This window comes from Mixophyes fleayi, chromosome 2 (genome assembly GCF_038048845.1).
Source record: "Mixophyes fleayi isolate aMixFle1 chromosome 2, aMixFle1.hap1, whole genome shotgun sequence".
NCBI classification, from domain to species: domain Eukaryota; kingdom Metazoa; phylum Chordata; class Amphibia; order Anura; family Limnodynastidae; genus Mixophyes; species Mixophyes fleayi.
Genome location: NC_134403.1, coordinates 206,301,013 through 206,318,861, shown reverse-complemented (window position 1 = coordinate 206,318,861; position 17,849 = coordinate 206,301,013). Strand labels below are relative to the sequence as shown.

The window sequence follows — 17,849 nt, the reverse complement described above, 5'->3', positions numbered from 1 at the left end:
TGCAACCCGGGTTTTTCAACCCGGGTTGCACAGAAAACAAGCTGATTGGCTGTCTGCCTGTCTCTGGAGGATGATGTCATCGGTGGGAGCCCGTGGAAGAAAAAAAAAACAGTCACCTTTCAATGACATCACCATTTTTCAGCCAATGAAAACTGCTCTGGTGATGACTCCCACAAATTGCCAGGGCACAGACTTGTGCAGTATGAATGGGGTCAACCCGGGAAATTCCCGGGTCCGAGGTGCAGTATGGTGTTTCTGAGCTGGGACGCTCCGAGCCCCGGCAAAAAGCCGGCTTGAAAAACCCGGGATATTGCCGGGGTGGCAGTATGAAAGCGGTATTACTGTACATTGCCCACGTGCATACGCCCCTTCCCTCTCCCATTCTGCCCTTCAGATTGTAGGCTGTCGGAGGTGTCATTTGCGGTCGATCTTGAATTGAAAGCAGTTGCATTCACTGGCGTATAGTCTGTTTCTGAGCATGCACACAGCAATTTCATGGAAAGTACGGCACGTAACGTGACTTACGTTCCTTAATGAATCAGATCCTTCGTCTGTCTGCAGGTAACTAGAGAAACAACTCCCTAATTTTTTTAACCTTTACCTATGCAGCCCAGATCCAATTGATGGCTTCTCACTTGGACATGAATGTGGGTTATTGTATTGTGAAAAGACTACCATATAAGAATATAACTGACCACTTGGAGATGATAATGGGAGTATGGGGAACAGATAAAACTTAATAGCAGCTCTAAAGAAATGTGAGGTTTACAAGCAGACTAGAAGCATTGTTGCTGCTTTTAAGGCAAAGGGTGGTCACGCCAAATATTGACTTGATTTAGATTTCTCTTCTATTCATTCATTTTGCATTTTGTTAATTGATAAATATAAACTACTAACACTTCTATTTTTGAAAGCACGCTTACTTTGCAGCATTTTTTTCACACCTACCTAAAACTTTTGCACAGTACTGGATAGATAGATAGATAGATAGATAGAGAGATAGATAGATAGATAGATAGATGGATAGATAGATAGATAGATAGAGAGATAGATAGCATTTTTGCAACATAAATGTTTTCATTTAATAGGTTTATTTTCACTTTGTTTCATTAAGGAATATGACTTTTTTTTTATCAACAATCATTGGCAGATATATATGAAAGACTGCTCTTCCACTCACAGCCATAGGTCCCAGCAGATGACAGGTCTAGCTTGTATGACACATCTCCATGGCCAAGAGAATTTCCCAGTAATATTGTGCCATTCACAGTAGTCCTGTGTAAAACACACAATCAGAAGGTCGAAACTGCCTGTAGTCATAACAGCTAGGAGTACTCTGTGGGTGGTGAGAAGAGAGGAATGCTGATAAGATTAGTGTGTCTGATATTCATTCAGCTTGTAAAGCTGGGTACACACTACACAGTTTTCATCCAATAATCGGCTAAATCAGGCGACATACGACCGCTCGTTCAAAAGTCGGGTGAGTGTGTGCAGTGACACGATGATCGAAAGTCTGCCCAAATGGACGATTATCGTCTCATTTGGTTGGTCGTACCGTTTAATATTTTCGTTCCAATCTTGTTTCCGCTGTGTAGTGTGTATAAACTTCCGACCGATCCACAACAGTGAGTATGAAATTACAGCCATTGCTCACGACAACATGGCTGTAAAAAGTCGCTAAAGGGACGTCCGCTCTTCCCTTTATCGTCCTAAACAAGGCTAGTGTGTATGCAGTCCATGGACCGAGCGATCGGAACATCGATCTCATGTAAAATCGCTCGGCATAAAAAGTTGGTTGAAATTTCTGTAGTGTGTACCCAGTTTAACTTCTGACTGATGGTAGAATTAGTTGTTTGTTATTCAATGATGCATAAACATAATTTCTTAAAGGAATGTGCTTTAACTTCATGATGTAGACAGTCCATAAGGAATGGTTTAGCTATCAGCATCATCATTTATTTATTTATTTATATAGCGCCAGTCAATTACTTAGCGCTTTACAATTCGGAACAAATACAGTAATAAAACAATAATACAGACAGAGAAGTAGGAGGGCCCGATCCACAAGCTTACAATCTATGGGATTAGCTATCTTCATACTTACATTGCCTTCTGCAATAAGTGATGCTATAGGTTCCACTGCACAGGTGCAAGGATGAGGAAGGTGCCATTACTATCTATGGGTTCCTGTATACAAGTGACATCTCAGGGGCCCATGCTTCTGTGAATCCCTGCCTGATGTGACCAATGCAGAGGTAATTAGTTCCCTACCACTGGATTTCTTAAGCTTCACTAGTGTGACATACGGATGGTGCAGTGCTGCCAGTGAAGTAGAGCCGAGAGTAAAGAACTATAGTAGAGATGGGGGTGCAAACATTGCCTGAAAACTTGGGGATGGGGAGACCCAAGAGGGGCAGCACTTATAGAAGCCTAATTAGGAGGGAAGTGAGGTGTAGGTCAAGGTAGATGGGTAATTGAGGTGGCAGAAGTGCGCTATATGTGAGCATGTTGACTAGTGGTGTTCCCATACTAACATTATCTGATGCACACCTAGATCCATTAAAAGCATTTGGATTGGTCACTGCTGCATTCCTTGACCCCCAAAGGGACTCGTTCACTATGCCTTTGATACACTTTCTGCTGTATATTACCATGGTTTTTCAACTGGGGCAGTCTATTAAGGTGACATTATTACTTTATTCATATGGCTTAAGTGCAGAGCCGTAACTAGGGCGCAAAGATGAGGAGGGTTCCACCAGCGACTCCATCCACCTGGGATCCAGTCATCCTGGACACAACTTATGAAGTGCTTTTTTTTTTAACCTTCCAGCTTCCTTGAGCATTTTGAACATGAAGCTCCAATGAAGAGGAGATAAGAGGAGTGGCACCAACTGCTGGGCCTAAAGTAAGCAAAACAAAAAACTATAGGAGAGAGGGGATAAGTGATTATGGGGGACTGGAGGCATTGAATGGACACCGGGGGTGGGGAGACCTGGACGAGGTGGCAGAGAGATAACTCTTGTGAAGAGGGAAATGTGGTGCAGGTAGAGATAGAGAAGGGAATTTCGGAGGCAATGAGTGGGATGACGGAGAATGTACTTGAGGGTTGTGAAATTATAATTAATGGTATTGTTTTAACAACGTAATGTGCTTTTAATTTAATAGGGTTTATAGGGTTTCTTTTTAATAAATATTGAACTAGGGGCAGCACGGTGGCTTAGTGGTTAGCACTTCTGCCTCACAGCACTGGTGTCATGAGTTTGATTCCCGACCATGGCCTTATCTGTGTGGAGTTTGTATGCTCTCCCTGTGTTTGCGGGGGATGCTCTAATTTCCTCCCACACTCCAAAAACCTACTGATAGCTTAATTGGCTGCTTTCAAATTGACCGTAGTTTCTCTGTATATGTGTGTACAGTCCCATAACTAGACAATTCAGTGCCCAGGGCAAGACAGGGCACCGGTGCCCCCCATCTAAGTGGGAGTGACATTTGCCAAGTGGGTGTGGCCAACCTAATGTGGGGGTGTAGCTAGAACTTTACTGAAAGAATCCTGTTACACATTTTGCAAACGCATAAGTCAAATGCATGATATATATATATATATATATATATATATATATGCATGATATATATATATAGAATATATATATATATATATATATATATATATATATATATATATATATATATATATATATATATATATGAAATACAAAAAGACAGGGGGCGCCAAACATAGTGTATTAAAAGTGATTACAAATGTAAAACACTCTCCACAGATAGGTAGTACCCGTACCAAATGGTGAATATATCTAGGCCAGGATTAGAAATCACTCTGATGGCACCAGAAGGATAACTGGAACTTCTCAGCGAGCTTATTTTTCAAATAGCACATCCGATCATGATCCTGATGACTGGCAAGGATCTGCAGAATCAAATATAGCCACAATAGTGTGATATCGTAAAAACATAAAAAGATAGGAGTTAACTTCTTGAAAAAGTCTTTATATAAGACGAAAAGTGTCGGAGAGCTGTTCTTGTCTGTATCCTGTGACTCTTGTGGGATGTGTTTGGGACGTTGCCAGCTGGAACTCCTACTATCAGCGCATGTGCCAGAGGACAGATAAGCTTGTTTTTACTATTCTTATGTACGGGCATTTGTTTTACTGTGTTGCAGAGATTTTTGCTGCCATTAAATACATGTTTGCTCTGAGATATTTTGATATCTTTTTATGTTTTTATAAGTTCGCTGAGAGGTTCCAGTTATCCTTTTGGTGCCATCAGAGTGATTTCTAATCCTGGCCTAGATATATTCACCATTTGGTACGGGTACTACCTATCTGTGGAGAGTGTTTCACATTTGTAATCACTTTTAATACACTATGTTTGGCGCCCCCTGTCTTTTTGTATTTCATCTACTAGGTATGACACCTGCAGACAGGTGTTGAATGACTGGGGAGCTGCCTATTACAAAATTTAAGTATTAATTTTTTATATTTCTATATTTCTGCTTGTCACTTGTGCTCTTGTTTTGTAATAAGCGCTTTATAGCTTAAAGATTTTTTGGGTGTCATATATATATATATATTCACACACAAAACCTAATAAACCCAGTATCCGAGCAATTATGTATTATATATCAGAATTTGACTTACTGTTCCTCTTTTTTCATGTGTTCCAGCGGTGGAACTAGTTAGGTCAATGTTTATAGCTCACATATGTTCTAGGCTACTATTCAATGCACGGAAGTACAAGAATTTTCTGAAAATAATTAAAAATGAATATAAATAAAAAATAATATATATATACCGTATCTCCCCATGTATAAGACGCACCTTTTTCCCCCAAATTTTGGGTCTAAAAAAAAGGTGCGTCTTATACGCTGCAAGCACTACTTACCTCACTGAAGAAGTCGGCACCTGGTGTGAGAGAGGAGTCCCTGCTAATCGGAACAGCGTGTCCCCGCTGGCTGAATGAAACAGCGTGTCCCCGCTCCGAAAGCTAAGGCACTCAGCTAGGAGCCACCAGGGCCAGGGGGGCTCTCGGAAGGTGGGGGGCACCCGGGATCTGGCAACTGCCTGGAGGGCAGCACGCTCAGAGCATCAGATGGCACCCAGCGTGGGACGTCTGGCCCGCCGTCGGAGACCCCAGTCGTCTCAGGAAGCAAACAAGTGTCACCAGCGGGTCCATCAAGTGTTCTCCACTACCCAGGTGCTGCTGGCCGATTGTAGGCTCAAAGGTAAGGCAGAATATGAATCTTCTGAGTGGGAGAGCACAAATTATGCGACCATCCGAGATGGTGTCTTAGCCCCCCCGCTGGCTGTTTGGAACAGCGTGTCCCCGCTGATTGGCAAAAGAACCTTAAGGCCCTTCAGGCGCCTTCCACAGTCTCGGAGCTGTCAGTCTTTATGTAATACATCTTTTTTTTCATTTTGGGCCCCAAAATTAGGTGCGTCTTATACATGGGTGCGTCTTATACTTGGGGAAATACGGTATATATATATATATATATATATATATATATATATATATATATATATATATATAAAAATAAAAATATGAATAAAAATAAAAAAACAAAACTATATACATAAAAATAAAAATAGATATATTATAAAATAGAAATTAATATAAAAAAAATTAAATAAATAAGACAAAGAGAATTAATGAAATAGTGTGAAAATCATGTTAGAATTACTTTAAGTAAATAGTTGTGAGAGATGAAGTAAAATAAGGTGTCAGATCAGTGGGAGTAGAGGTGGGTGGGAAAGGAGGAAGTATATAAGTGGGATGGAATAGGAGGTTGGGTATGGAGGAGGTAGGTGGAAGGGATGAGTGAGAATGGTACTGGTATAAAATTGAGTATTATGCTCTTATAAGAGCAGTTTGTTGTGGAGATTACCTTTCCTCTCTAGCAGTGGTGGTCAGCGGTGATTGGCGGTGTAGCTGCGGCCAAGCGGCTTCCTGCATTAGATTTTAGAATGCAAGTTTGCGTTCAAATGCCGAACTTCCTGCTTTCTGTGGAACGCACATAAGCTCCACAGCTTCCGATGGCGGAAATGAGTTGTTTCTTCTGGGTTAAGCTGTCAGGTAGATGGAGATGTGAAGATTGTGTTTCAAGTAGGGCGATTTGTGAAGTAATTGCGCCAGGGCACAGAGGCAGGTAGCGGGAGGCTGCTGTGCCCCCTTGGGCTTGCGTCCTGGGCGATGGCACCTGCCTACTTATGGCTCTGAGTGTGTGTATGTTAGGGAATTTAGACTGTAAGCTGCAATTGGGCAGGGACTGAAATGACTGAGTTCTCTGTACAGCTCTGCGGAATTAGTGACACTAATTATAAATAGCTGCTCCTGCTATTAATGTAATTTGGGGTTAGTGTTTTGGCTATTAATAGCATGTAGGGACTGATAATGCAGTGTGGGGGGGTCTCTATTAAATGTAGTAATAAATGTATGTAATTTAATAACAGGGATAGGATCGGAGGTTATCCATTAAATGTTGGTGATATTGATTACAGGATTTGCCCAAGTAGCAACATAGCTTAAGACACCAGTAGCAGACAGTTAAATCTGCAAGAACAGGTAAGAGAGAGAAGCACAGTTGTACAACTTTTCCAGATTTTGTCAGGATTTTCACAGTAAGTATGTCCTACTTTACACTGCTCTTTCTCTTGTCCGGGCAGGGCACTAAAATGTCTAGCTACAGCTCTGCCAATCAACTCACAGCCATGGCCAAAAGATTTGAGAATGACACAAATATTTTTTTTCACAAAGTCAGCTGTCTGATGGCAATTTGCATATACTTCAGAATGTCAAGAAGAATAATCAGATAAATTGCAATTAATTTCAAAGTCTCTATTTGCCTTGACAATGAACTTTATCCCAAAAATAGCATTTCCACAGCATTTCAGCCCTACCTCCAAAGGACCAGCTGACATCAGGTGAGTGATTCTCTCTTTAATACAGGTGAGAGTGTTGATGAGGACAATGCAGGAGATCACTCTGTCATGATGATTGAGGGTGATGCTTGAAATCATTGTTTTTCCTCTGTTATCCCTGGTTACCTACAAGGAAACACATGCAGTCATCATTACTTTCCACAAAAAGGGCTTCACAGGCAAGGATATTGCTGCTCATAAGATTGCACCTAAATCAACCATTTATTGGATGATCAAGAATTTCAAGGGGAGAGGTTCAATAGTTCTGAAGAAGGCTGCAGGGTGCCCAAGAACGTCCAGGAAATGCCAGGACCGGCTCTTTAAGTTGATTCAACTGCAGAATCGGGATCCCACCAGTGCAGAGCTTGCTCAGTTATGGCAGCAGACAGGTGTGAGTGCATCTGCACGCACAGTGAGGTGAAGACTTTTGAAGGGTGGCCTGGTGTCAAGAAGGCCAGCAATGAAACCACATCTCTCCAGGAAAAAACATCAGGGACAGACTGATATTCTGCAAAGGTACAGGGATTGGACTGCTGAGGACTGGGGTACATGTTTCTGGGGTAATCATTTTCTCTGATGAATCCCCTTACAGATTGTTTGGGGCATCTGGAAAAACGCCTGTCCGGAGAAGGAAAGGAGAGCGCTACTGTCAGTCCTGTGTCATGCCAACAGTAAAGCATCCTGAGACCATTCATATGTGGGGTTGCTTCTCAGCCAAGGGAGTGGGTTGACTTACAATTTTGCCTAAGAACACAGCCATGAATAAAGAATGATTCCAAAACATGCTCCAAGAGCAACTTCTCCCAACCATCCAAGAACAGTTTGGTGATGAACAATGCCTTTTCCAGCATGATGAAGCACCTTGCCATAAGGCAAAAGTGATAACTAAGTGGCTCGTGGATCATAACATCAAAATTTTGGTCCATAGCAGGAAACTCCCCAGACCTTAATCCCATTAAGAGCTGGTGGTCAATCCTCAAGAGACAACCAAAAACCCACAAATTCTGACAAACTCCAAGCACTGATTAGGCAAGAATGGGCATCCATTAGTCACAAAAAGTCTACAAAAAGAAGGGTCAACACTGCAAATATTGACTCTTTGCATAAACGTAATGTAATTGTCAGTAAAATCCTTTGACATTTATAAAAATGCATGTAATTTTACTTCAGTACACTATAGCAACATCTGATAAAAAAGGTCTAAAAACACTAAAGCAGCAAACTTTGTGAAAACCAATACTTGTGTCATTCTCAAAACTTTTGGCCATGACAGTAGGTGGGTTTAGGGTACTCTATCTATTGTTATGTAGTAGTCGCCACCTGTTCTGGCTTTACACACTGTCTTATCTCTATTGGAATCATGGCAGCCACACTCTCTTCACCTCTTACTCAGAACTCAAGCATAAGACCTCTCAACTCTCTGACAGCTCAGCTCAGTTCTGCTCTGCTCCACCTCCCAGAACTCGCCGAGTCCATTATTTATACACTCTGGTCCTGCAAGTAACTCGCACCACACCCCTCACCTTATACTACACAGGGCATTACACTAACAAATGCACAGTACCTCTTATCTCGTTCTGTATGCAATTCTTAGTAACTGTTCCTATTCTTGTACTCATTGCTGTATTTTGTTCTCTGACGTACCACTTTAAAGTGCAGGACGCCCATTTCTTAGATCTGCATTTCTGTGGAACAAATGTCAGGCTTAGTAGTTTATACGCCATACTGAAGCATCATTAGTAGAGTAAATAAAAAAGCAACTTGATAAATCAGTATGGTGCTAAAGGGATGTTTGCACTGGATGCATATTTTTTTACTAAAGCTAATGACGCCGTAGATGCCTGTCAATATGGACTAGTAGCATATTAATAGCAACAACTGTTGAAAACTACTAGCTTACACTTTTGACATTTGTTTTACAATACAAGCATTAAAAGCATTATTTGATCCAGTCCTTAAAATAGTATATAATATTATAGCCCCTCTGTGTCTTCCTCTTTTATTATGTTTTATTTTTTTTATTACTTATCATTTTTGTACTTTGCTGATATTTTAGATTAACCAGTGTTTACAATTTGGAAATAAAAAAGATAAAAAAAACTTTTCTTTTCCAGAGAGAATTCAGATGGGTCTGTGAGAGTGGGAGGTTAAATATCAGTCCAAAACATTGGCTATCAGAGAAATAACAGGTTGCGGAAATAGAGTTTGCCAGAGAGGTTTCTTCAGTTTCTCATATATTTCTTCCACCTGGCAACAGTGTAAATTAGCCTACAGGACCCCTGCTGTGTAACTATTGTCCCTGGCTTTTTCAGGTCTCTCCCTCCACACCACAGCCCGTCTTTGTGTCACAGGGGGGGCCTTTGACGGCTTTTCCTTGAGGCCGGCTTCAGATTCTTGCACCTGCTGCCCTGCCTTCTACAGCTGGGAAAAGGAGGAGGGGAAAATGAGGAGGAGGGGGTCCTGGGATCAGTCAAAGCTGCTCTTCTGTCTGACAGGTCAACAAAAAAACGAGACAGGGTCTCTTGAGAAAACGCCATTCAATCTGACGTGTAAAAATTTAACTCAGCAAAGCCATATGGCTGGGTTCTTAGACTGTGAATCTGGGCTGGGGCACAAGTTTTAGTGAAAGTCAGTTATATTTACCATCTATGGCATCAGTCATGGGTCAGCTCGAGGCTTCTAAAAGCTGTGTTTCTGATATTTTTGTTTGTGGGCTAAACTCCACCTCACTCCGTCCATAGTTGACGTAAGCACATGTGAAGTTCACATAAGATTTTTAGATGATATACTGGGATTCCTAAAATGTCAGATTTATCTTAATCAGTGTAGACAACTCTTGAAGACCAGTTCTATTATTAAAACTCTATTAATGTTGCTGTCTTACATTTAGAAAGAATTGAAGGTAAGCTATAGTTTAAATGTGTGATTTATATTGTCATTTGCATTCTAAATTTCATTTTAAATTATTCCACAATATGAATCTAGCCAATGTTTACAGCATGTAGTATTGAGAGGCTTGCAACTGAGGAGAGCTGCCAGTGTTCAGCCTGGTGGAAAAGTCTTACTGTCTGGCCCAACTTTTGGTTGATCATCCTGTTAGAAAAGGACAAGGACAGGCCACCTTCAGCATCCCTCAGCCTCAACTCCTTACTTTTGATACTGAAAAGATTCCAAGCAGTTGAATGCCTTTTAGTTGGACAATTTCACACAACATTATTGGTTCCATGGCTTGACTATCTGTGAGTTGTGGGTGACATAAACCTACTGGGCAATGCTGCCTAACGAGATATTTAACAAGTGTCCAAGAATCCAGCTATTATTTTTGCACATCTGTGCAATACGAGTATGACTATATGATAATACTGATATTGTTATAAAAATACGTCAAATTATATTTCATTTAACTTATTAACTATTAAAGAGAATAGGTGTGACCACCTGTTGCAGTTTTATATAGCAGTGTTATGTGAATAACGTTTAGAACAAATACTCTATTTTATGCTATAGAACATTTAGGAATAGTTATCAAAACAGATCCACAGGAAAACCTACATCAACCTGTAATTTTCTTTTCTCCATATAGAAAATGAAAAAAAAGTTTGACCTGTTGTTATGTTTAGCATAACCTTAGCCCCAGTTTTCACAAAGGTCCCCCATGATTGGTACATTACAACTCGACATGTTAAACACTACTTGCAAATTATTTAGGAACATTTATATATATATAAAAAAAACGCATTCATGAAAACTGGTGCACAGCACAAAAAAGTTGCTGTAAGACATAGCAGCCAATCTCTTTTTTTTAGTAATGTGATTTTTGTGTGCCGTATGCTCCCCGTTGTCATTGGCACAGCCATTTTTTCTTTAGAAATATACTACTGGTTAAAACAATTTTTATTTGTAGCAGTTTTATAGAACTAGTTTATTTACTGTTTTTAAAATATTTTAGAGTCATGGTCTTTGGAGAACTATGGTGAATACCACATATTCCAATATGAGCCCAACTTTCATGCGTTTCAAAAAGATTTTCAGCATGAGAATGTTCAATCCCAAAATCAAGGTTTTGGAAATTAATAAGCATGAAATGACTGGATTTATGATTCATCTAATGTCAGAATGCTACTAATGCACTTAGTACTCTTCCCTATTGTATACTGACTGGTGGTGCAACAGACATCATGGTTAGATGGGATTTTATGATGGTACCTAAGGGGCCTCATCACAATTTTGCAATCGGGCCCAGACTTTTTTTAGTTATGCCAAGTGAAATGCTATAGAACTATATCTGGGTATGGGAATATTTATACACCTTTTAAGCACTGGCTCTCATATGCATGAGTGTGAAATGTGAGTTTGTGTTGTTCTTAATTCATTATTGTAATTGTTTTCAAGATTAGTAAAACATCAGTATAATTCCTCTTTAAAGAACATGCCATGCTGGAGACAATATATTTTGTACATTAAGTGTAAATCAGAGTATTTCTATGATCCATTGAAAAAAGAGAGTAGCAATATTTGTGCAGAGTTTAACACAGAATTTAAGGAAACTCTCAAGCAGAGAGCCTGTATTTGCATACGGGTCACACTGTTTTTATATGTACTCTTACAAGTTCAGGGAGCATAGACAATGAATCTAGTTAAGAGAAAGTACCTAGTGGCAAGCGAGGATAGTGTTATAAAGAGGGAGCACTAATTAATAAAAGTATTGTGAGGCTTTAGAGCATGCAGGCTGGCATGCTTATACTATACTTATTCCTGCTATATTATTATCTGTCATGTTATTCTATGTCTCTACAACTGCAGGAGAAAACAAGCATATTAATTCTCTGATCCATTTCACAGCACTTCATTGTTCCCTTATCCACATTATCATTGTGACCGATTAAAAGGCAGTTAATTCAGAGCCTCCAATGCGTAGGAAAGCCATCTGAAATGTTTTCCTCCGATAGCTGAGCAGAGATAGAGGGCAACAATGCCAGGAATGGCTCTAGGACATCTGTGTATGAGAAAGAGCAGCGAGGAGACTGAATGCTTTTTGTTTGGGGCTCCCAGATTCCAGAGTAACAGCAGAGAAGTCCGGCAGACAGAGAGACTGTGTGAAAGGGTCGAACGGATCTTTTCATCTGGATGGATTCTTGCAAGGCCAAACACTCCAGCTGTCGTCACACTGGAGAGAGACACCCCAAGCATTGACGTGTAGGTGGTGCATAGAATCTCCATTGTGGACGCACATCAGTGCTGGACCTGACTCAGCCTGTGTGTGCTATGGATCTCATTGTTCCCCTGCTGTGTATTGTTAATGTCTATGTTCCATCTGTGTGAGCTACAAAAGCAGCCAGCCCAGCAACCTTCACAACCGCAAGATGAAGGGTTCTACATATGGAACTTCAATCCTGTAAAAATGATACATAACTGCTTCTGATTTACCAGTTAACTGCTTAAGGCACTAATGTAATAAGGAATTGCTACAATAGTTACAGCTGAAGTGCATTTCCTTATGAAAAGCTAACATACAAAAAACTGCTTTATATTAAAGAACTACTTGACCGAACTTCAAGTTTAATGCTTTAGTAGGATAAAAAAGACTAAGCACAATTCCAAATATGCAAGGTTATATTAAATAAAATAGTGCAATTAATCCAAGATGAGTCAATAAAGGTTTGGTTTTCAATTTGTATAATTCAGTTTCTCCTCTTTTTATCAGGCAAAGGACAGTTAATTGAAATTCACTTATTTGAAATAGCAAATTAAATTATTATATTATATACACAGTGGTTGAAGTGGAAATTTAGAAGGCAGTAGGAGAGGTGTCAGTATGCCATACCACCACATACCAGCTATATATATATATATATATATATATATATATATACACACACACATATATATATATATATATATATATATATATATATATATATATATTACACACACATATATATATATATATATATATATATATATATCACCTGCACTCACCAAAGACACTATTAATACTATTTAAGCTATACTCTGTTAAATATATAGGCTCGGTATTAAAAAACTGAGAATGTTAGTTTCAAATATTGCAATATATGTTAAGCTTGCCAATTGAGACCAAAGTCTTCCCCTTCTGGCCAGTCCTACACTGAACAAAAATATAACATGATTTGCTATACTATTAATATTATCATGATCTAACATTGCAGGGGCGCACGCAGAATTTTAAAAGGGGGGGTTTCCCCCAGCGGCACTGTATTATACAGCAGTCGCGGCGCTGTCAAAGAAGCGTCTGCGGTGGTGCTGTATTGTCCAATACAGCACCACCGCGGACGCTTCTTTGACAGCGCCGCGGCTGCTGTACAATACCATGTCGCTATGTAGCCCCTGATCTTCGCGGAGGGGAGGGGTTTCTCGAGAACCAGAAACCCCCCCATGCTTGCACCCCTGCATTGCTATGCTTTAGATTTGGATTAAGTCTTACCTGCACAAAGCTTTTAAAGGTAAGTACATCTCAAGCAACAGCAGTTAGATACATACAGTGTCAGACTGGGGCATGAAGGGCCCACAGGGGGAATACAATGGTAGGGGCCCACCAAAGGGGGTGTGGCCAGTCTCTAGAGATGCATAACCAAACCACTAAAGGGGGTGTGGTAAGTCCATGAAGGACAGCTAGCACCATAGTGTAGTATATAAAAATGCAGTGTATATATAAAGAGTACAAATTCTTGACCTGCCCCTTAGATTGGGCAGAACAGTCATCAAAAATCGGGATTGTCCTACTATAATCAGAAAATTTGACAGACTATCCTGCTTTCTCCAACCTGTTCTTGCCACTTTCACCACCTGTTGATGCTGGTTTCTTTAGTTGCGGGTTGTCTGGATCCTGGAATGTTGGGGGCCCTATTTGGAAAAAAAATGGTTTTTTTAGAAAATTCCAACCAGCCCCGGCATTAAATCATTAGGACCCACAATTAGTGCTGAGGCCTTTCTTCAGCCCCAACATTGAAATAATAGTATTCCCATTTAATAAATAGATCTTTATCCCTCCAACCAACCCCAACATTAAAGTAATAGTATTCCCATTTAATAAATAAACTTATTTCCCTCCCTGCAAACAATCCCAGCAATAAATTAATAGCATTTATGTATAATAAATATACCTATTTCCCGCAACAGCGAATGCCATTAAATAAAATATTAAAATTAAATATTTATTCCCATTTAATAAATAGACCTCATGCTCCCCAAACTCAGCCCCATATTTAATTAATATCCCCAAATCATCCCATCTTATAGTAATAGCCCCCACTTTAAAATTAAATTGCCCTACCATCACCCCGCTACGAAATAGCACCCATTAATCATCATCATCATCATCACCATTTATTTATATAGCGCCACTGATTCCGCAGCGCTGTAAAGAGAACTCATTCACATCAGTCCCTGCCCCCCTGCTAAAAGAGGCCAATGCCATCAGGGAATACTGTTGCCATGAAGGGTTGTACTTTGTTGTAACCTCCACATGAAAGCCAGGACCCAATATTATCCAGCAGAGCCTTGCCCAGGGCATTACAATGCTTTTGCCAGCTTGCTTTTTTCCCATAGTACATCCTGGCTCTATCTCTTCCCAAAGTAAAGACATACACGAACCCCGACAGCCCAATGATGTAAAAGAAAAACATGATTCATCATACCAAACCACCATTTTACTTTGCTTCATGGTTCAGTTCTGGCACATTGTAGGCACCTTCGGCGGTGGACAAGGATCAGCATGGGCACTCTAACCAGTCTACGACTGCACAGCCCCATATGCAGCAAGCTGCAATGCACTGTGTGTTCTGACACCTTCCTATCATAGCCCATATTAACTTTTTGAGCAATTTATGCTAAAGTAGCTCTTAAGTAGGATTGGAGCAGATGGGCTAGCCTTTGCTCTCCACGTGCATCAATGACCCTTGGGCGCCCATGACCCTGTCATCGGTTCACCGGTTGTCCATCCTTGGACCACTTTGGTAGCTACTAACCACTGCATACTGAGAACACCCCAAAACACCTGTCATTTTTTATATGCACTGAACCAGTTTTAACGAGTGCCAGGGGAGACAAAGTCACACAAACCGCAATCCCCCTCGTGACACCCCAGGTACTTACCCGATCCTGAGGTACCACTATGAGACACACCGTGCTCTCCTGCGTGGCAGTCCGGGAACCACACCTCACGTCTGATCACTTGAGTACGTCTGCCATTACTGGAGCCTAGCCTTTGGTTCCTACAGGGGAAGGACAGGTGGCATACAAGACAACAAACAGTTAACCAATGGGCATTGTGCCCAAGTCTACATAATGGGCCTTGTGCCCTATTCTAGCTAATGGGCCTTGTGCCCAAACAATACCACTGGGACCTTCTGCCCCAATTACTCTAAAGGGCCTCAGTGCCCCAACTTACTTATGGGGTCCTGCTGCCCTAATAAGTTATTGGGCCTCTTGCCCACCTAACCTACCTATGGGCTAGAGCCCAACTAACTGTATATGGACTAGTGCCCATCTACCCTAACTGGGGCCAGGGCCTTGTGCCCCACTAACTTGCCAACGGGTCTAGTGTCCAACTTGGGCCCACAGGCCTTGTGCCCAAACTAACTTGGAGCATTTATACTTACCTGCTCCGGGCAGGATGGTCAGCTTGTTCCCAGCATCATCGGGTCCTCCAGACCCTCCAGCCGGCAGCGCTTCTTTTCCTCTTTAGCGCGTTGGTCCCCGCTGTCTTCTTGGAAGGGGTGTTCTTAGCACCGACGATCTCTTCTTTTGCTTGATCTCAGTGTCTTTTGGCTTCTTGTGGCAGGGTAGATCCTAGCACTTACAAGGGCTCCCTGCCACTTCTGCTGTCGCCGCCATCTTCTTCTCTTCACTCCGCTCCGCAGTTGGACTACTGACAAAATGGCGGCACCCAGTGGGCTTGATAGGCTTGCCGCAGTGCCAGTAATTCAAACAGCCTAAGGGGAGCCGTCATTGGCTCCCCTTTCTGGCTGCTGATTGGCTCAACTGCCCACTGTTACCGGCACGCCAGGATCTGCAAGGGATGTGTACTCACTGCCGAATTCCAGGACTGGTGAGTAGTTTCTTCTTCTTTCTTCTCTTCTTCCATCTTCTCTTTTATCTCTTCTGTCATAACCCTTTTCTAGGGCACGGCAGCGGGTCACATCTCCTTTGCATTGTTCACGGGCTCCTTGTCAGCTGGGCACCGTCTCACACCAGTCATCTAGCCATCATAATTTCGCTCATGTCAAAGTAGCTGAGATCCTTACGCATGTCCATTTTTCCTGCTCCCCAACATATCCCACCCCTTGGCAAAATTGTAACAAGACAATCAATGTTATTCACTTTATATATATATATATATATATATATATATATATATATATATATATATATATATATATATAGCCCTGGTTATGTCTGAAAATATTAAAGAAAAGCTGGACAGAGGCTTCATCCCACAATCCCCCTCTTCAGCTGCTGAAGATTAACAATCATTATCAACTACCATTTAAAAATGCTCAGCTTCAATGTGTTGTTGCCATACTGCATGTAGTAACTGCCCTATTGCCAAAAAATAAAACTCCATACTTTTCAAACTGACTATGTTATTTCTGCTTTCATCAGTGAATGTCATTATTACCAGATGTCCTATATTTAACCCTGTAAATAACTAACCCCTCCTTGATTTAGATTTATAGATCACTTCCCAGGTTACTATGCTACACAGTGAGTTACAAGACATAAAATCCAGAATTTATGTTTTATGTTGTTTGGTCTTAACTCAGAGACAAGAAAGAAAAGTTTCAGGGAGAAAACCAAAATGGAGTTTGAGAAAATAAAATTGCAGATATGTGCAGAGGCGACTCTGAAATGGCCACAGACACTTACTATTGCTCTGAAGAATATGAAGTTTACCACCAATGGAATAATTGAACTAAGCCCTCATGACATCTTAATGGGACATAGAGGATTACTTCCTTTACCTCCTGTTGCTTGACAGCTCACTGAAATGCATTTAATTGATCAACTGATTGTTAACTATTGTAAAGCGCAAATAAAATGTGTGGAGTCCTACCAGAGGAAGTCATCATTAGTCTCAGTGGAAGCACCATATCAGGTACTTCTGACCACATACTGCTGTGTAAAGACTCCAGACCTGGATATATGTCTTGCAAGAACACCAAGGGGAACAATCCAGTCTAATTGTCATTGCCCAATAAGTTAGAGAGTGTATTGTCCACTCACTTGAGTATACTGTAGTCTGCAGCAATTGCCACTTTCACAATGTTCATCAAAGTACTGTAATAGGAATTAAACTATGCCTGTAGAATATTTACAAAATAAATTTACTTTCTCCCAGATCTCTGATGGCCTGTAGTTATCTGCACCAACATATGTATATACATTGTTACCGCTTATGCATGGGTGTTCAACCAACCCAAATCTGAGATGCATGTCTTAGATGGAGAAAGTTGTATTCCTGATAATTCAAATAAAGTATGAGTATACTAGATATACTGTGTGTGACAATGTGTCTAAGCAAAATGCTCCTTTGATAAGACATCAGAAAAAGCCCTCTATAAGGATCTTAGTAACCATGAAAGTCATCAAGATAGCGTTAATGAATATTGACAGCATTTAAGTTACGCAATTGTTCAGCTACAAAAGTTCAAAAGGATGAAGTTGTGGAATAAACATACTTATGCTACGGATTGTAAACAATGTTAAGCCTAATAGACCTCCCACAGTGTTGTTTCTAGTGCATAAAAGGTTAAAAAAAACGGTCTAGTTATTAAAGTTTAAAAAGTATTTCTGACAAAAACTCGGTTACAGCTTGTGACAGCAGCGATAGAAAATCAGACTTATCGCCATATTTTTTATTAAAATATATATTTT

At 40.7% G+C, this 17,849-nt stretch overlaps 1 long non-coding RNA gene across 1 annotated transcript; it reads right to left on the bottom strand.

Moving 5' to 3' along the window:
* Nucleotides 1–1,111: 1,111 nt before the first annotated feature.
* On the bottom strand, nt 1,112–8,616 carry LOC142140286 (uncharacterized). Its single transcript, XR_012688376.1, has 3 exons — nt 8,500–8,616; nt 4,656–4,761; nt 1,112–1,336 (listed from the first exon to the last, which is right to left on the bottom strand). It is a non-coding gene; the product is annotated as an uncharacterized LOC142140286 (long non-coding RNA).
* Between the last annotated feature and the right edge of the window lie 9,233 nt (nt 8,617–17,849).